This window comes from Manis javanica, chromosome 13 (genome assembly GCF_040802235.1).
Source record: "Manis javanica isolate MJ-LG chromosome 13, MJ_LKY, whole genome shotgun sequence".
Lineage (NCBI taxonomy): Eukaryota > Metazoa > Chordata > Mammalia > Pholidota > Manidae > Manis > Manis javanica.
Genome location: NC_133168.1, coordinates 3,672,896 through 3,691,236, shown reverse-complemented (window position 1 = coordinate 3,691,236; position 18,341 = coordinate 3,672,896). Strand labels below are relative to the sequence as shown.

Sequence of the window (18,341 nt, the reverse complement as noted above, 5' to 3'; positions counted from 1 at the left end):
CTTGCCTCTCCCTGGCCCTCTCCACAGCACTTCCTCCTATTATTGCAGCCCAACAATTACTCAGATTGAAATGCAGCCGAGTAGTTCATGGCCTTCTCAACACACTGCATCCAGACTTCTGCTCGGCACCCCCAAACACCACTGGCAGCATTTTAACAGATACTTTCCTAGCAATTCTTCCATGTTCTGCTGATCCTTTCCAGCTTCTGCTTCACAGAACAGGTTTACCCAAAGTTTGAGAGTATGTTTTCTGAGCCTGCAGCTGCCACAAGGGACTGACTGTACAGACGTGCCCCGTGGGTGTCTGTGAAGGGGTTAGGCTATCATTAGCTTTATCTCAGATAGTCCATGATCAACTGATTTAAGGTCTATACACTTGTTAAAATGTATGTACTCCCTGGTCCCCACACCAAACCTACACATTAGAATCTCTTTTGGTAAGATCCAAGAATCTGTATTTTTCTACTTTCCTAGGTTTTTGTTTTGTTTTGCCTTTTGTTTTCGTAGCTAGAGTCCTAACTCTGTTATTACTTAGGGACATACACGGGAAGTCATTAAACCTCTCTGAGCCTTAGTTTTCGTATCTGTAAAATGTCTATAGTACCTGCCCCTTAGGATTTTTGTAAAGAATAGGCGAGATAAAACAAGGGAACTACCTGGCACAAAACAGGCACCTCAGAAATGACAGCCATCAGCAACAGTGAAGAAACAGTAATGCAAGTGAGAGTGGCCGTGTGTCCGGAGCAGAAAAGAACCCAAGGGGGACCCAGCACAGCAGTGGACAAAGCACCGAGGCCAGGTGGGGCTGAAGGCGCTCAGATATTCAGCCACACAAAAGGAGATGGTGCCACTGTGGCGACATGGCAGACCTGGAGGACGTCATACAAGTGAAATGAGCCAGACGCGGAAAGACACGCAGCACGAGATCTCACTTACACGTGGAATCTAAAAAAAACAGAAAGCTGGACCCAGAGTAAAGAGTGGAATGGTAGTTATAGGAGGGTGGCAGGGTGGGGAAGGAAGAAGAAATATTGATCAATATTGATAAAAGCTATAAACTCTCCTTCATGTGGAAGTTGACTGATGAGCGTTAAGAATCAGAGAGTAGAATAAAGCTATTACCTGTATCCAGCACTGTAGTTTGTTTTTAGTTACAAATGTTTAGAATTTCTTTCCTGAGAGCACCCTCAGCAGGGGTGTTCATGTCACCTGCCCACTGCACCTCAGTGCCACCAGGCCCGGGGTTGCTGGTGAAGGGACACACCCAGTGGCTACTAACCAACCCCCGGAATCTGACAGAAACGGTACTCACAGCCTTGTCCCACAATGTCCTTGAAGCTCAACCTAAGACCTTAAATAAATCAGCTCCGGAGACCTAATGTACAGCATGGGGACTATAGTAATAATAATAATACGTCATAAACTTGAAATTGGCTACAAGAGCAGATCGCAAGCATCCTCATCATCACAGAGAAAAAGTTAATGATGGGAGGTAATGAGATGTTCATTAGCTTGATTGTGGTGATCATTTTATGACATATACAAATATCAAAACAGCACGTTGTACAGCTTAAATAAAACTTTTGTCAGAAATAAATAAAATTCAATACCAAACCCACAAGAAGAAGCAGGCAGCCAAGCCTTGGCTTCCCAGCTGGGATTCCCCAGCGGGTCAGGCCCTCCCAGACCCAGTGAGGCACAGTGGTGCGGGCCCTCTCCAAAGACAGGGACCGCGGACAGAGACTGGGCCAGAAGCCCAGGTACCGAACCTCAGGAGTGGAGCCCTGCAGAGGGCAGGGCCAGGAGCCCCTCCATGTCCTACCACTAGGCCTGCAGCTGGTTTCACTCAGCCAAAAGCCTGATGCTGGGATGGCAGCAGTTCCAAATGGGTCCAGGGAGGGAGTCCCTGGAGCCCCCAAAAGGGCAGGGGACACGCTGAGTGCCTGGCCTGGCGAGGAGGGGTGGAAATGAGAGGGGCTGCACACTGTGTGCTGGGGGGACACAAAGGTTGTTTCCTTCCCCTGCGCGTTCAGCCTGAAAGCATTTCTGGGTTAGCTTCTTCCTCCTTCTCCATTTCTGGGGAAAGACGGTCAGAAGCCACACCAGTGTGTTCTCTAGGGAAACACAGGGAAGTGGCCAGAGGGCGAGCAGGGTGACACATCAGAGGGATGGGCTGGAGGGGTGAGGCTGCCAGGAGAGGGGACGCGGACGGCTGGGTGAATGCCACATGGGGTTGGGTGGGGATGGGACGGCGAGAGGCTCCCTGAAATTCGGAAGGACTAGAGCACAGGGCAGAGAATAAAAATCAAAACTAAAAAAGAAAAAAGAAGATGCTGTGAACTGTGTACCAGGAACACCTGAGACGCCCTGGGAGTCGGCCCAGCAGCCGGGTGTGCGGGGAGAAGGGGCCGCCACACTCCCCTCGCCACTTCATGCCAGCTCTCACCCCTGCAACCCATGGAGATGCAGGTGATGACCCCCACAGCCCTCCCTCGGTGAGGTGGGCCCACCTCGGCCCAGCCCCAATGGCAGGTGGGCATCCTGGCCCTCCAACAGCACGAGACCCAATGCCAGGGCCAAGGGCACGCGGGGATAAACAATCCCAGACTCCAGGCTAGTTCAGGTTGGTGATGGGGCAGAGGGTGCAGGTGACTGCAGGGTCCTGGCCCCCCGCTGGACCACCCACACCGAGCGGGGGCAATACGAGCATCTGCAGCTTCGCCCACTGAGTGGCAGAGACTCAGGTATCTCTTGCCCTGCCAAGCTCGGCTCAGAAACAGAGCAGTTCAAATCCTCAGTAGAGAGAGACAGGGAGGCTGCTGGGAGGGACAAAGAGGGCATGTCCCCAGCACCTGGGGCTCCGGTGGGCTGACCTTGTGGGGGTCCGTCCCTGCCCACAGGGCTCTCCAGAGTCGGGCAGGAGGCTGGCTGTGAGAGGAGGAATGCGATATTCATTGAGCACCTACCAGTCATGGGGAACTGCAGTTACTTAAGTTAGTTATTTATTTTTATTAAGGTATCATTGATACACTCTTATGAAGGTTTCACATGGAAAACATTGTGGTTACTACATTCACCCATATTATCAAGTCCCTACCACATACCCCATTGCAGTCGCTGTCCATCAGCGGAGTAAGATGACACAGTCACTACTTGTCTTCTCTGTGCTATACTGCCTTCCCTGTGACCCCCACACACCATATGCACCAATCATGATACCCCTCAATCCCCTTCTCCCTCCCTCCCCACCCACCCCCCCCACCTTTGGTAACCACTAGTCCCTTCTTGGAGTCTGTGAGTCTGCTGCTGTTTTGTTCCTTCACTTTTGCTTTATTGTTATGCTCCACAGCTGAGTGAAATCATTTGGTACTTGTCTTTCTCCACCTGCTTATTTCACTGAGCATAATACCCTCTAGCTCATCCATGTTGTTGCAAATGGTAGGATTTGTTTTCTTCTTATGGCTGAATAATATTCCATTGTGTATATGTACCACATCTCCTTTATCCATTCATCTACTGATGGACACTTAGGTTGTTTCTGTCTCTTGACTACTGTAGGAGGTGATTGCAGTCACTTTATATATGCCATCTCCTTGAATTCCACAATAACTCTGCACCAGCTCTGACAGCTGAGGTTCTTGAGCTCCTCTTAAGGGGCTCACTCATGATGGGGCTTTTATTTGAACACCTGCATGTCTAATTGCAAAGCCTGGGCTCTTCCCACATCACCAGTCAGCATGAACCAGACACTACAGAGTAACACAGAAGCAGGCCCCAAGTGTGCCACAGATGAAGCGAAGCGGTATCTGAGATCTACGTCAGAACCACCTAGGTGGGTGGTGGGTAGTGGAATGAGTGGGAGGAGAGCTGAAACACGGCGGGCCTTGTGGCTACAACGGCCACGGCTGGAGGAGAACTGCAGGCTCAATGTGTTCTCGCTATTTCTGTCATTTCTGTATATGTTTGCAATTTTCCATAAAACAAAACAAACTCGTTGAGATGTGCTGTATGAACGATCGCGTTAGCACACCGTTTCCCCTGACCTTACCAGTCACTAAACACATGCTCTTTGGCTTTGTGCTTCCTTTGGTTATCAAACTGAGCATTCCACTTAGCAAAGAATTCTCACATTTTTCTAGGAATTTGCTTCTGCGTTGGGTAAGCACACTTTGGAGGCATGGCTCAAGAGAAGACAACCTTCTCAGGAATGGCTTGTTATATAAAAATAGGAAACTTTTCTCATTATAATATTAAGAAGAAAACAGAATTTAAAACCACACTAGAATCATAAAATGGAATTTATTTAAACGCATGTATAGAAGAAGGAAATGCACTAAACACAGTGGAATTAGTTTACTGAGTTGTACGAACCTGATGTTGAACAGGCATTCACTTTAAAAGAAAAATATTTTAAAGAAAATTAGGGTTTTTTTAATGGACTTTAGGGGCATAAAACTGGATTAAACTCTTTGGTCTGTCACTCTGTTGTCATTAAGTCTAGCAGCACTTTTTCAATCAGTACTGAAGCTACTATTCATTCAGCAGCTATCATGTGCCAGGTAAATACATAGGTTACCACTCATCCTTACAACAATCCTGCAAATTAGATGTTTTCAATTCCCATTTCACACTGATTTTGAACTCAGACCTGCCACCTCCGAAGCCTGTCTCACTCCACCACCCTGTCCCACCTGCCTCCTTAGCTCTTACATTCTAGAGCAGAGAAGCGGATCCCTGGAATAGTAGAACGGGTGGTTCACACCTCCAGCTGTGGCTTGAGTTTCCCCTACCCTGTCACGGCCCCTACTGCCCAGCTGTCTGGGTCTGGCCAGGATGGGGTTGACTAATCACCATCTGGGCAAGGAGCCAGACTAGCCTGTCCTTCCTTCCCTTGAGCTGACACACTATAATCCCAACACCCTGTGCTATGAACTGATCCCTTCTGATTTGTACTGTAATATAACTAGTCGCTCAAGATAATATTCAAATCAACTTCTGTATGATTTAGTTATGAGCCTTGGAAGGGAGAATTCTTTCCATAAAATGCTATGATTAAGGGGGACATGGGCCGAGATCACCTTTCCTTCCCTCTGACAGCAGAGTTCATGAACTGGTGGCCACGGTGACGTGCAGAGGGAGAGAGGTGCCCCTAAGGGGACTGAAGCAGACGCGGAAGCCAGGAGAAAGTTGGGAACCTGGGTCAGATGACGAGGAGAAGAGGTTCCAGAGAACTTTCTCAATGGGCTACTGGGACTGGCAGCCTCTTGCGTTAAGAGGGCAAGTTGGCCTGTTCATAACAGGCCACAAAGAGGCTGATCCAGTCGTGAAGCCAGGTCTGGAAATGTTCAGGCTCCAGGTCATTGTGAGAGCCTTGCTTTCTCTCTATTTCGCTACCCTCAGGGCGAGTGCGAGGCCTCAGGCAAACCTGAGTTATTTTCCTGTGACCCACGGAGCACCTGCCATACAGCAGGAAGGCTTCATGTTCTGTGAAGTGTGTTGAGCAACTCAATAAAACGCATTGTACACACAGCTCTGTTTTACAACAAATTCCCCCAGCAATGGCCAAATCATTTCCCCTGGTAACTAATGCTGCCCACCACACCCCAGTTCCCCCCGGGGGGTTAACCACTGTGGTGGCACAGCTGTGCGTTCGCGGCACAGCTCTCAGACCCAAGTGTCCCGCCACCCGGCACTCAGCTCCAGCTGTTTCCCAGGCAGGAGGAGACTTGGGTGTTGAATTCTTGGTCTCTTCTTTGTTCTACTCAAATTACAACCACCTGAAGTACTTCTACCCTTCACAGCCTCCACGGCTATAACAAGAAGAGGGAGGGACCAGACTTGGAAGAAAAAGAAATAAAAAAAGCCCAGGAAAGTATTTGGGACACTTTCTTCGTGAAAAGCACTGGAGACTAAGAGGTAGTGTATCTTACAGAAGAAATCATTCAACCTGAGAAGCGAGAGTAAGCCAGACCTGAGTGGGATAGAAGTTAATTCCTGAAAAACATTATTGCTGGAGAAACTGAGGCCCTGTCTCTGAGAGTGGGCGAGGGGGGAGAGCTCAGCAACTCCAAAGCGCAGTAACTCACTGGTCGCTGCTAGTGGTGTGGTCAGCCGCTCTGACCTCAGCGGCATGGCTGCCGACCTCACTTCGCCGCAGCCACCGCACGCCCTTTGTAGTTTACCCAGGAAGCAGGAGGACTTCCATCCACTTCGAGCCCCTGGATTTGACTTTCTCTCTTTATATTTGGCTGAATTCTGTGCACTAACCCTAAAGTCTACAGCGCCTTCAGATAATCAAAGAGAAAGAAAATATTGGAACCTCAGGAATTTGCAGAGAATTCCTGTTTTCAGATATTTTCGCCAAAAAAAAAAAAAAGGTGTTGCTTACTCTAGTTTTAAGGAACAGGACATTTTATACAACAGCTACAATGACTTGAAGGATTAGGCATCGACTATTGGTTCGATTTTATATTTTAAAGATTCTAAAATGACTAGCCATGCAGATAATTAGTAGCCCTCTACCAAGTTAATGCACCTTTGTGTGCATGTGGTTTTGGTTTATGTGGGTTTTCTGTTTTTGTTTTTTGGTTGTTTTTTTAGCACAAAGGGAAAATGGTGGGGGAAATACATATTGTATTTTATCAAACCCCAAATGTACAAAATAGTTTAAGAGCTGCTAACGCAACTGCAGCTGGGTTCATTGAAGCCTAATTCAAATGCCAGTAACACAGGACCCTGCCCAGAAGTGCTGACTATCCCTGGTCAGAAACCATGGCTGTTTTGCTGTACAATATTAATAACAACAATAGGCCAAAAATTACCATAAATGTTTTGAATGAAGCCCCCCAACCTCTATTTCAAGGTTTACAAAAATCTATGATTTTCCAGGCAGTGATAACCACAGAGCAACTAGACTTAATTACAGAATAAGAAACCAGAAACTATCACATGGCTTAGACCACTCCACTCCTAAATCACTATGATTCAGTCCTTCATTCATGGTTCTAGCAATGCACTAGAAACCAGGGATACGAAAGCCTAATAAGGTTATGATCCATGATCTCATGAAGGCCAAAGTCAAGGGGGTTAATACACCAAAAATGTTGGACTTACATCTTAGAGTTTCTAAATCACAAAAAGCTGGTAGAGAAATGAATGATAAATTAACTCCAGATAGAAAGAGAACGTGAATGACTGAATAGAAAAAGAGAGAGAAAGGGAATTATGTATAACTCCCTTTACTGAGTGCTATAAGAAGATAGTTCAGGAGTAGAGATCACACTATCACTCAAAAGTATATTGTGCCCCAATATTCCCAGCATTATGCTAGTAGCAATTAAAATAACAATTATTGTTAGAGAAGAAATAAAGTCTAACACTTAAGTAGTCCCTACTATATGCCACACAATATTCTAAGCACTTTACATACCTTAACTCATTTAATCCTCAAACAACCCCATGAAGTATGTCTCCATTCTATGGATGAAGAAACTCGGAGAATAGTAACTCTCCAAGCTCCAAGGCAATACGCCATGGAGCCAGGATTTGGACCAAAGCAAAATGGCTTTAGAGACAATTCTCAACTCATTATATGACTTCCTCATAAAAACAGTTACATGGGAGAGGAGAGAGCCATACGTAAACACTGTACTCCAACTGCCACTGTACCCAGGTTAACAATTCTGAAGCTGTTTCACATTTAGCATCACAGCTGAACAAATAATGGAATGGACAGGTGGAAGCCAGGTTTCCTAGCCTTGGAGAAGGAGTTACAGATAAGCACAAAAGCCAGGCTAGAATGAACCCTGTGGGGCTGGTTCATAGTCAGACATCGAGATACACTCATGGTGAATTGAATGTACATATATGCATATGCACATGGACAGATAGAGAAATAATTATAGATATGTATTTATATGGCTAATATACAACACATATATTCCCAGCTCTGTCTGCTGACACACAGGGCCTGGAAGGAATGAGACCCCAGGAGCAATGAACACACCGAGCACCAAGATCCTGGTTTCTAAATACCATTCTCCAAAAAAAAAGGAACCAGGGAGAAATGGCTTTTTCTAGGACTGGGCCATGGAAGATGCAAGATATACCTGGAGCATCCTGTAGCACCAAAAAACACAGAAGTGCTTAAAAAGATAAAAGGATGGGACATGTCAAAGGGGCACAGAACCAACCTGAAAGAGCTCCCAATGGCCAAAGCTGGGACAATTTAAGCAACAAAATAAGTAACAACTAATAGGGTTATAACCCAAAATATAAAGTACAATCCATACTGATATAAGTAAATGATTTAATAAGTAAAGAGATGTGTAAAAAGAGATAAATATTCCTTACAGAAGCATTCCAAATAACATGTGCAGATACTCTTCATCCCATGGGGTAGAGCTTATGCCTTCCAACCCCCGTGCTTGGGGATGGACTAAACTTAGTGACTCGCTATCAAAGAATGCACCAGGGAATTGGCAAAACAGTGACTTCACAGTGGAGAAACTTGCCTTGTAAATGCTACCTTAGTTAAGCAATGAAGGTCAGCACCGTCAGGTGATGCCGTGTACCCTGTCCTGTCATGTGAAGGAAGGACACCCCACCTCAGTGGTGTTCTATCTAAATACCCACAACTCCAGTCTAACCATTAGAAAACAGTAGACAAACCCAGACTTGGGGGCTGGGGAGTAGCATTCTAAGGATATCCAGCCAGCACTCCTCAAGACCGTTAAGGTCACGGAAAACAAGGAAAGACAGAGAAACTGTCACAGACCAGAGGAGATATGATGAGTAAATGCACTGTGGTGCCCTAGGTAGGATCCTGGAACAGAAAAAGGGCATTAATGGAAAAAACTGGCAAAAGGCAAATAACGTCTGGAGTTCAGCTAGTATAAACCCATGTCGGTTTCATCTTTTTGACAAATGTACCCTGGTAATATAAGATGGTGACATTAGGAGAACTGGGTGAGGGATGTGTGGGAAGTCTCTGTGCTGTCTTTGCAACTTTTCTGTAAATCTTAAATCATTCCAAAATTTAAAAATTTATTTAAGAAATTATGTTTCAGAACAGACATCTATGCACAGTAAAAGAACAGCTGTGTATCAGGAAAGGAAAGGAAGCTAGAAATAAGAGCCTGGCGGTGTTCTGCCGCTGATGTCACCTTTCTGCTCCCCAGAACTACTGATAGGACTGATGGCACTTTGGGGGAACACTGCACCCAGCCAGGCTCACTCGCCCACAAATACTTACCAGGTACACTCATGTGCCCAGGCACTAAAGACGCTTCCTCCCGCCAAAGAGCGTCCAGTCTCATTGGAGAGAGAAAAGCCAGCAGAAAATAAACACAGCACCTAAGTCCTTCCCGAGAGGTGGTTTCAAGACGGTAAGGGCACACCTGGGACGAGCGTCCGACCAACTCAATGCTAAGGTGCTGTGTGACACAGACACCTCCTCGGAGAGTCCGGGGCCCTCACAGAACCCTGGTGGGGCTCATAAACACCAAGCTTCCTCTGACAGCTTGGAGCACACTCAGGAAATACAAATTCAGTCATGCCACCTCTTCCTAAAATCTCTCAAAGGTTTTTCCATTACTGTTAGGATCAACACAAAACTCCTTACCACGTATGAGGTCCAGTTTCATGTGTCAGCTTGGCTGGGCTATAGTACCCAGCAGTTACTCACTAATCTAGGTGTTGCTGTGAAGACAATTTTTAGACGTGCTTAACAACCACAGTCAGTCAACTTGAAGAGATTACCTTGATAATGCGGCGGCTCTCATCCAATCGCTGGAAGGCCTCAAGAGCAAAAACCAAAGTTTCCTAGAAGAGAAGAAATTCTTTCTCAGAAAAGAAATTCTCCCTCAATATTGCAGCACCAGTTCCTGCCTGAGTTTCTAGCCTGCCTGCCAGCTGCCCTGAAGACTTCAGACTTGCCAGCCCTCTTACCATATAGAGGATTATATTATAGGATTTTATATATACACACACACACACATATGATTATTTATATGTAGGATGCATTATGTATGTAATGGGGTTTACATTATATATCCTGTTGGTTATGTACGTGTGTGCGGGTAGGTGTGTGTGTGTGTGCCCTACTATCCCATGTCTCTAGAGAACGGACCCATGACTGCCGGTGCCCAGGCTCCACACAGTCGCCCACCCTGCACCCATTCCTCCCCACCGTCTCCTCCCTCGCTCTGGCCCTCTCTCACCCTGCGTCCCTCCAGGACCTCCTGCCCCTCCTTCCACAGGCTGTCCCCTCTGCTTGGATCACTCTCCCTCCCTTCCTGACTAGCACCTACTCATATCCCAGCGCTTAGCTCAACTGTTCTCGCTCGGGGAAGCCTCCCCGGCCACCCAGTGCTTTAAAGCACCTCGCGCCTCTCCTGCTGGCTGAACAGGTCACAGCTTCAGTCTTCCTTACACGTAAACTCCATGAAGGCAGGAACTAGGTCTGGTCTTGCTTATTTTCTGTAATTGTATTCCCTAGCCCAGTGCTTGGAACAGAAGAGGCTCTCGGTGAGTATGTGTTTAGTGAATGTCAACACAGACATTATCAGAGTGGAAAGCTGTCTCCCCCTGTGGCCACAGCCTCTGAGGTTCTGGCTGGTAGAATCCAGTGGCCCTGTCCTCTTGACGACTCAAGAAGCTGAAACTCAAGGTCAAAAAAAAAAGGGGAACTCAGAGAGGTAGTCAAAGCAGGCAGAAGGAGGGGGCTTTACTTATGACAGACAGAAATGTCCCTGCAGATGGGGTGGAGGTGGTCAGCATGGCTGCAGGCTCACAGTGACACCGACTTCTCCAAAAATGCCACCTGCCTTTTAACCCAAACTGTTTATGTAATGACATTACCCACTTATTGGCAGCTGCCAAATGTTGAAACTCTCAGAAGTACCTTTTTTAAGTCTTAAAAAGAAATATCAACTCTAGCCCATTACAGAACAGAAAAAGGAAAAAATATGTTCTTACCTCATTTCTCTTTATTAAAAAAAGGCTCAAACTTAAAAAACATTAAACCCTGGCTGACTTTTGATAAGTATAAGCAAGTGATCATTACATTTCTTCATCAGGCTGTTTTTACTCTGAGTTACCCACGCTGGAAAAGCTGACAAAGGTCCCAACACACCAAGCCCCCGGGTCATGTCCCCAAAGGCTGTAGCTACAGCAGTTTCTCGATTCACATGTGTGGCACTTTGAAAGCATACCTGCATGTTCACTAATATTCTTTAAGCGACAGGTAGGGTCTACAGCCCCCACCTTTGAATCCATGCAGTTTATGAGACTTAACACCCAGTGCAATGTGTTGGAACTGCGTCTGTGTGACTTGGGAGGCCTGGTCAGGGTGACACGGTGTCATCTGGCTCACAGGGACACTCACCACGGGAGCCCTGGGCCAGCAGGGGAAGGTCTTACTCTCCGGAGGCTGCCACACTGTGCAGAAGCCAGGCCATGCAGGGAGGCCACAGGAAGGGGCTCCGGTCAGCCATCCTAGACGTCAAGCTCTCCTCGCTGCGATGCCAAGTGCGTGCATGCGCACATACCCAGATGAATCCAGTCCTCAGCTGTTAAGTCAGCCCCAGACTTCGAATCTTCTCAAGCAGAGGCTCAGACGAGCCACCCCCACTGTGACCGTTCCAAATTCCTGCCCCCAAAGCATGTCTGAAGCAGTGACAGCCTTACACCACTGTGTTTGGAGAGGAGCTTGCTATGTAGCAACAGGAACCAGACAGTATAGAAAAATGGGAATTATTTCATTGTATATCAATGATACTTCAATTTTAAAAAAAAGAAAAATGAGAGTTGTTTCTTAGACATCAAAGCAAGTGTCTAATTTTTCTCCACAGGGTCAACACCCATCAACAGCTTTTACCTCTGACAAATCCCTCAATTATAAATAAACAAATAAAAGCGGGCCTCACTGTTTCATGAAAGGAGTGGTTCCAAACAGCTTTACCTACTCAGAAAAAAAACTGTTTTGGGGAAAAGGGGTGTTCAATGGGCATTGGATGAATGAATAAAGGAACAGCCCAAAGAGGCAGGAAATGTTCAGGTGAGGATACAGCAGAAGGCAAAGGATCATTCTCAAGATCAAAGGCAACCTTAGCCCCGCAGTTCAAAAAAATTCAGTCCTGCAGAAACCTCTAGGGCCTATCCTTGTGCTCATAATAGTTTTTATCAACATCCGATCACACGCAAAGGACATACACTTGTATATACCACATATACTGACCCAACACCGAGCTGGATAACAGATATATTTGATGGCAGAAAGAATCAAAGTTATTTTGACAAGTTGGAATAATGAAGCAATGAGAGGCTGGAGTACATTTAGCCCAGAGGGCGGCCGCAGAAATTGTGCAAGGATCTCAAAGTCTTTTGGAGACGGCGTTGGGCTCATACGGAACAGGAAGCTATGGAATGCTTTAGACTAGGGCAGCATCGCGATGAAACACAGTGTTTTAGAAGATTAATTTGACATCTCTTTATGTGACGGAGTCAAGGGAGAACAAGCAGGAGGAGGAAGGGCCACTTAGTCCTTAGGAAGTGACCGTCATCCCCCAACGATGAAAGCATGTGGATCCGGGCTGGGCCAACCGCACTGAGAGGAAATGAGGGACAGACGCGATCTGCCGACCTGACCAGGAAGACGGGCAGCTACCCAGGCATCAAGAATACAGGTGAAAATAAAAGAGTCAAAGAAAACTGAGAGGCTGTAAAAGGTCAGTAGAGCTGCTGGATTCAGAAAAAAATGGGAGGGGAAGTAATCTTGGAAAAGAGGGAGAGAAGTTCAGTCGGAATCTATGGACTCCGAGTGCTACCAAGACATTTAGGTAAAAATAGGTAGTGGATAATCGAAGACCTCAGATGAAGACTTAGAGGCAAAGACAGACCTAGAGAAGTAGATCTGGAAAATTCCTGGTCTGGAGGTTATACGTAAAGCCATGACTGATTCCCCTATTGTTACCGGGTTAGACCATGTTAGATCTTAGGTCTTCATTATAGACCAGGATGAACTATTCCGAAAATATACTCCGTCTTTTCCATGCAGTGCGTGGCGTGATTAGGTCGACCACACCACAGCCACCTTACTGATAACTTAGTAACTAAGAAAAAAAATGCTAATTTCCAAGAGTACCTGCATTCGTTTTGGCTCTTAGTATATTTTGAACTACTCCTCCCGCTCGTCTCAACTGATCAATGAGTGGCCACAGAAACGAAGACGCATTTTTAATGCTTTTAAAGAATATCTGGATGGGCCACTTGTTCCCTATCACTGTCCGCTTGAATAAACCACAAGAACACCGAGAACTTTTGTAGAGCCAGAAAGAGTCCAAGAATGTGCAGCTGGAGGTATCAGCTGTGCATACCTAATTCTAGCCAAAACATCTCCCCAGAGTGCCCAGCTGTAGAGAGAGAAAGAAAAAGAGAAGACAGACAGCAATTCAGTCGGGGAAGTCGGTAGTGGCTAAAGATTCAAGGCGGCCACAGAGCATGCTGCAGTTGGATACCCGGAGCGTGGCTGCCACCACAACATTTGGGTGACTTACAATTGCAAAGTGCACATCTGCCTGTGGCCGACTGTCTGAAAGCAGGCTGGGCGTCAGAGGCACCGTGAAATACAGTGACCTGAAAGTGGAATGAGATAAGGAGAGGAAAATATGTAAGGAATCTAACTGATTTCACTGAGAAAGAGACAAGTTGAAAGAAAGTATAGGATGGAGTCTCCTTAAATAAATTATGACTCAGCAAGTGCCATTTTTTTCTGTCTAAGAAAATAATTACAGGAAAGCAATGTTTCCTGAAAAGCGTCTCTGTCAATGACCCCGTTTGGAATAGTGACAGAGCTTTCTGGCAGACAAAGGGTAACACGGCATGACTTCCAGAGACGACCCGGCCTGATCTCAGCCGGGTATGCAGCTGAGGCATCACGATCATTCGCCTCTAGACAGCGCTGAGACCCACCTTGCTTGGCCTCCGTGACGCCTATCAGATTCCATGTGCTGAGTGCCCTCGCCTGCCCGTCCGTTGGTCACGTTCACACGTTTCTCCTCCTCTGCCCGCTTCTTATCACTGGAGCTCCTCGGGTTCTAAGCCCGCCTTCTTCCCACTGACTCTCTTTAGGAAATCTCTCCAACTCCCTTAGCTTTCGTGTCACTCATGTGCTGATGACTGTCCAATACTTATCCTCACCCAGACCGCCTGTCTAAGTTCAGACCTGGACAGCAACTGCATGCTGGGTATCTCCTCTTGGGCATTTTACAAACTCCACTTACCTAAAACTGAAATCGTGACTCCCTCCCAGGGACTCATGCCCCCTCTACTATTGCTTATTATCAGTAAATGGCACCTCCATTGATTTGTTACCCAGGGTAGCTACCTACGAGTCCTCATTTGAATGATCTTTTCCTGGTTCCATACTTCGGCCACGCACCAGTGTCCCAAATCAGTCTACTCTTCCAAGCCCATTTCCCGTATCTTAGGTCAGGGGACCACTGTATTTTGTTTCATTATCACACAGCCTTCTGACTTGTCTTCCCATCTGTGGCCTTGACTCTCCTTCAACCCCAACCCATTCTCAAGCATGAGTTCTGAAACAAAGCCAACCATCTCACTTCTTTGGCCTAAAACTCTTCACTTTGTATTGATATGATTGCATAATTTGGCCCATCTCACTGTCTTACCCCTCTCCTTTGTCTCCCTGAGAGCTCTACAGCCCAGCCATGCTATTTTTTTTCCAGTTTCTAAAACCCACCCAACAAGTTCTCCCTCAACTACAGACTTTTGTATATCTACCTGGCATTCTCTTCTCCTTTTCTTTGCTGGATAATGACTACTCATCCTTCAGGTCCCAGTTTAAACAAAACTTCCCCTAACAAGCCCCCCTTTCCCAGGCCAGTCTGGGTTAGGTGGCCTGTAATGAACTCCCAAACACCCTGTACTTTTTCCCATGAAATCACACTGCACTGTTGATGCTGATTTTTATGTCTTTATCTTCCACTAGACCTTGAGTTCCAGGAGGTCAGGAAATCATGTCTGTTTTGGAGGCCGTCATGTGTCTAGCATGCAGCCCAGGATTATATGTTAAATGATTAAATAATTACATGAATATATGATATATAGACTCTGATCGGCAGGGCAACTCTGCTAGGTCTTCATCCAATAATGTCCCCTCAGAAAAATTAGAAAGATGTCCAAAGTTGTTTTGTCTCGGATGAACCTAGCAACTGCAGCCTCTCCAAGAACATTCCCCCCTGACACAGGGCCAGCGGGAGCCTGCCGAGGGATTCTCAGCTGCAGCTCACTGCAGATCTCTTACTACTCCAAGCACAAAATCATCTCTTCACTTCAAGCAAGCACATCAAGAAATAAATTTCTGTTGGTGTCAGGAGCCTGGGAAGGCAGAATATAAAGCAGAACCCTCTGGAAGGACTCAGTCTTCCTAGAGGAGACATGTTGGGCTGGTCCTTAAATCAGTGGTTTCAAAATTTGAGCTTATATCAGAGTCACCAGGAGGACTTGTCAAAGCACAGATGTCTGGGGCTGACCCCCCGAGTTTCTGATTCAGTAGGTCTGGGATGAGGCCAGACAATTTGCATTTCTAACAGGCTTCCAGGTGATACTGATCATCTGGGGACCACAACCTTGTGAACCACTGCACTAAACATTTGAGTCACCCCTTAGTCATACAAACATGAAAGGAGTGGGCTCCCTCAGCACTGGGGGAGGAGGGGCACCCTCCCTAAACTCCTAGGGAGGAAGCACCCACCGCTGGGCAGGTTGTGGGGAAACCTGCACAGGGAATAAAGAACCTCTGGGAAACAAGTCAGAAAATCAAAACTCCAATCCCATCTGTACTGAAGTTGAAAGTTATTCAATCACTCCCTAGTTCTCAGTCCTTACGATTCAGGCAAGGTGGGCTTCACCCCCAGACACAGGACAAGGGCCCAAACATAGGTTCAGTCATCCTGGGCCGCACCCAGCCCACAGTGATGGTTCAGAGACAGCGGGACACCAGTTGGACTAATGAGAGTCAGCACTGGTCCACCATGGAAACTGTGGGGGCAGGAACCCTCTTTTCTTCACCTGGGAGGGGCAAACTGATGGGAGGAGGTAAGTCCGAGGCTTCTGGTGGCCACGGCCCCCAGAGGGGAGAGTATGGCAGAGAATGACCCCAACATGTAAGAAAATGTAGCCAAGAGATGAGAGAGACATGCTTCTGAGCATCCTCTGAATACCTCAGGCCCTAAAGTTAAAATTGAACTTAAGAGTTTCTGTCACTTGCAACCAAAAGAGTCTTGACTGATGGAATTCTCTTAGCAAACTTAAGCATTGCTCTAGTCTAGGATATTTAAGTAACCAGCGACCCTAGTGGTTTCTCTCAAAACAAAACTGCCAGGCCTACAACTCTGGGATGCCACTGAGTAAAAGTGTTCCTGTCTTGTCATTTCTTTAGCATATAACTTAGCCTCCTCCCTGCTTGCTTGACTTCTTTCTCACCTCTGTAGCTCTTGGACTATAAGAAGTATGCTCCTTATAACAGGGTTTTTTTCTAATTGTCATGCAAGGTAGCTGACTCACAGGTGCTCAACTGAGTGTTTGCAAACAGCCTTTAAAGGAAAAATAACCAGTTTGAATCTAATTAGTCTGCATGCAAATAGAATGAAAGAAGAAAAGGAGAGGCGACAAGGGAAACAAAGTCCCCTACAAGTATTACTGGGCTAAAACAGGTGATAACCCACAAAGGTGAGCTCCCAAAGGCAGGTCAGCCTTCCCTCCATTCCAGAGTATTTCTGCCTACGTCCCAGCTCTCACTAGACGCTTCATGGGTTTTTTTTTTTTCTTTGACAAAGCCATTATGGAGAAGGGGGTGCCAGAGAATGACAGCTGAGATGGTGACTCCCACGTAAGTCAGCTTCCTCTTCCCCAAATGAGTTTCCAGAAACTGCCACATCATGCAGTGAGAAGCTCCTGGCTTCCCAGTCAAAGCAAAGCCTCAGAGGCCTCGGGCACAGACAGCGGTGACCCTCTTACGGTGACTTTCAATGATAAATGGCCCCCGGCCAGAACGCTCCCAAGCCCTGAAAAGAATGACTGCGTGGGAAGCATACCCAGCTCGGGGTTCAGCACGCACATCTTCGTCCTGACATGCAGCCGTCGCCTTCCAAGAGGTCAGTCAGAATGGCTGGGCACAGCTGCGGTCATGGACTCTCCATCCAAACCCCTGGACCCAAGAGATGGCCCATCTCTCTGACATCAAGAGACCTGCCAGAGAAGAAAAACAGAAACAGCTCAGAAGGGGCTGCCTCTCAAACCCTTGTGGATGTCATGAGATGAGCAGGCTTCCTCTGTGCGGGCCTCAAAGACTTCCTCTACAATTGTTCCTGAGCTGGCTCAAGGGGTAGGCAGCGGGGTTCACTGCAACAAAAACATAACTCGAACATCCAAAACAGCTGGTGGAAACTGTGACTGGGTCAGAGGAGCTGACTTCTCCAGCTGAGTCAAAACAAGTGTGAGCGCTTCAAACAGGCACGAGATCAGAAACAAAATTAGGTGTTTATTGCGTGCTGTCTCTCTCGATGCCTTTTTTCTCCCTTGCAAGACATGCACGTCCTCCTTTGCTTCATCCTGACAAGGAATAAAATCGTTCATGACTTAAGAATTGACATTTGGGGAAATTCATTTGAAAACAAGGGTTTTATTCCTAATTGTAAAAGTACCGTATGTGTTTTTAGAGGAAATTTAGAAAAGGCAGAAAAAGTACAAATACATGTCACAAGTAATCCCCACTGATACTGTTTCCATTTGATTCTTTTCTGACTTTGGTTTTCATACACATCATTTTAGTACATTAAGACCTTCTCCCCATGTCGCAGATACATTCTTCCACAACATTTTATGTCTGAATAAATTTTGCTAACGCCAAGTGCACACATTAAGGACAGTTCTAATTTCATGCTATTATAAACAGTGCTACGAAGAACAACCTTGTTGATAAATCTTTGCCTGCGTATGTAGTTAGGAAGTTCACTTTCTCTTTCAGGGCACTGAACCTCAGGATGTAAGACGGACGGTAACTGTCACTGAAGGGGCACAGCGCCTTTCTCCCTGAGAGATGCAGTCTGCTGTCTCCTTTTGCAGATTTTCAAACCAGTCAGACAACCACTGCTAGAACTCCGGGAGTTTTCTCATCTCATAGAAACTTTGCTTTCAGTCAAGTTAATGGTCTCTTCAGTTTGTGATGCAGAACCATTAAAATGACTGTTTTTTCAATGTATGGCAAGAAATGAAAGCAAATAAAATCCATATTAGGAAAGATTGCCGATCTCGTTAGG

The 18,341-nt window shown here is 46.4% G+C and overlaps 1 long non-coding RNA gene across 3 annotated transcripts in view; it reads right to left on the bottom strand.

The window, feature by feature from the left end:
- LOC118971301 (uncharacterized) overlaps positions 1-18,341 on the bottom strand; it is a 374,798-nt gene that overhangs the window by 340,920 nt on the left and 15,537 nt on the right. For 2 of the 3 annotated variants that reach the window (XR_012124698.1, XR_005059676.2), the window contains exons 1-2: positions 17,118-17,766; positions 9,760-9,822 (exon numbers count right to left, since the gene is read on the bottom strand). This is a non-coding gene — a long non-coding RNA (uncharacterized lncRNA). Of the gene's footprint in view, positions 1-9,759; positions 9,823-17,117; positions 17,767-18,341 lie in introns of those variants that run through there. The other variant, XR_005059677.2, reaches the window with a different exon arrangement.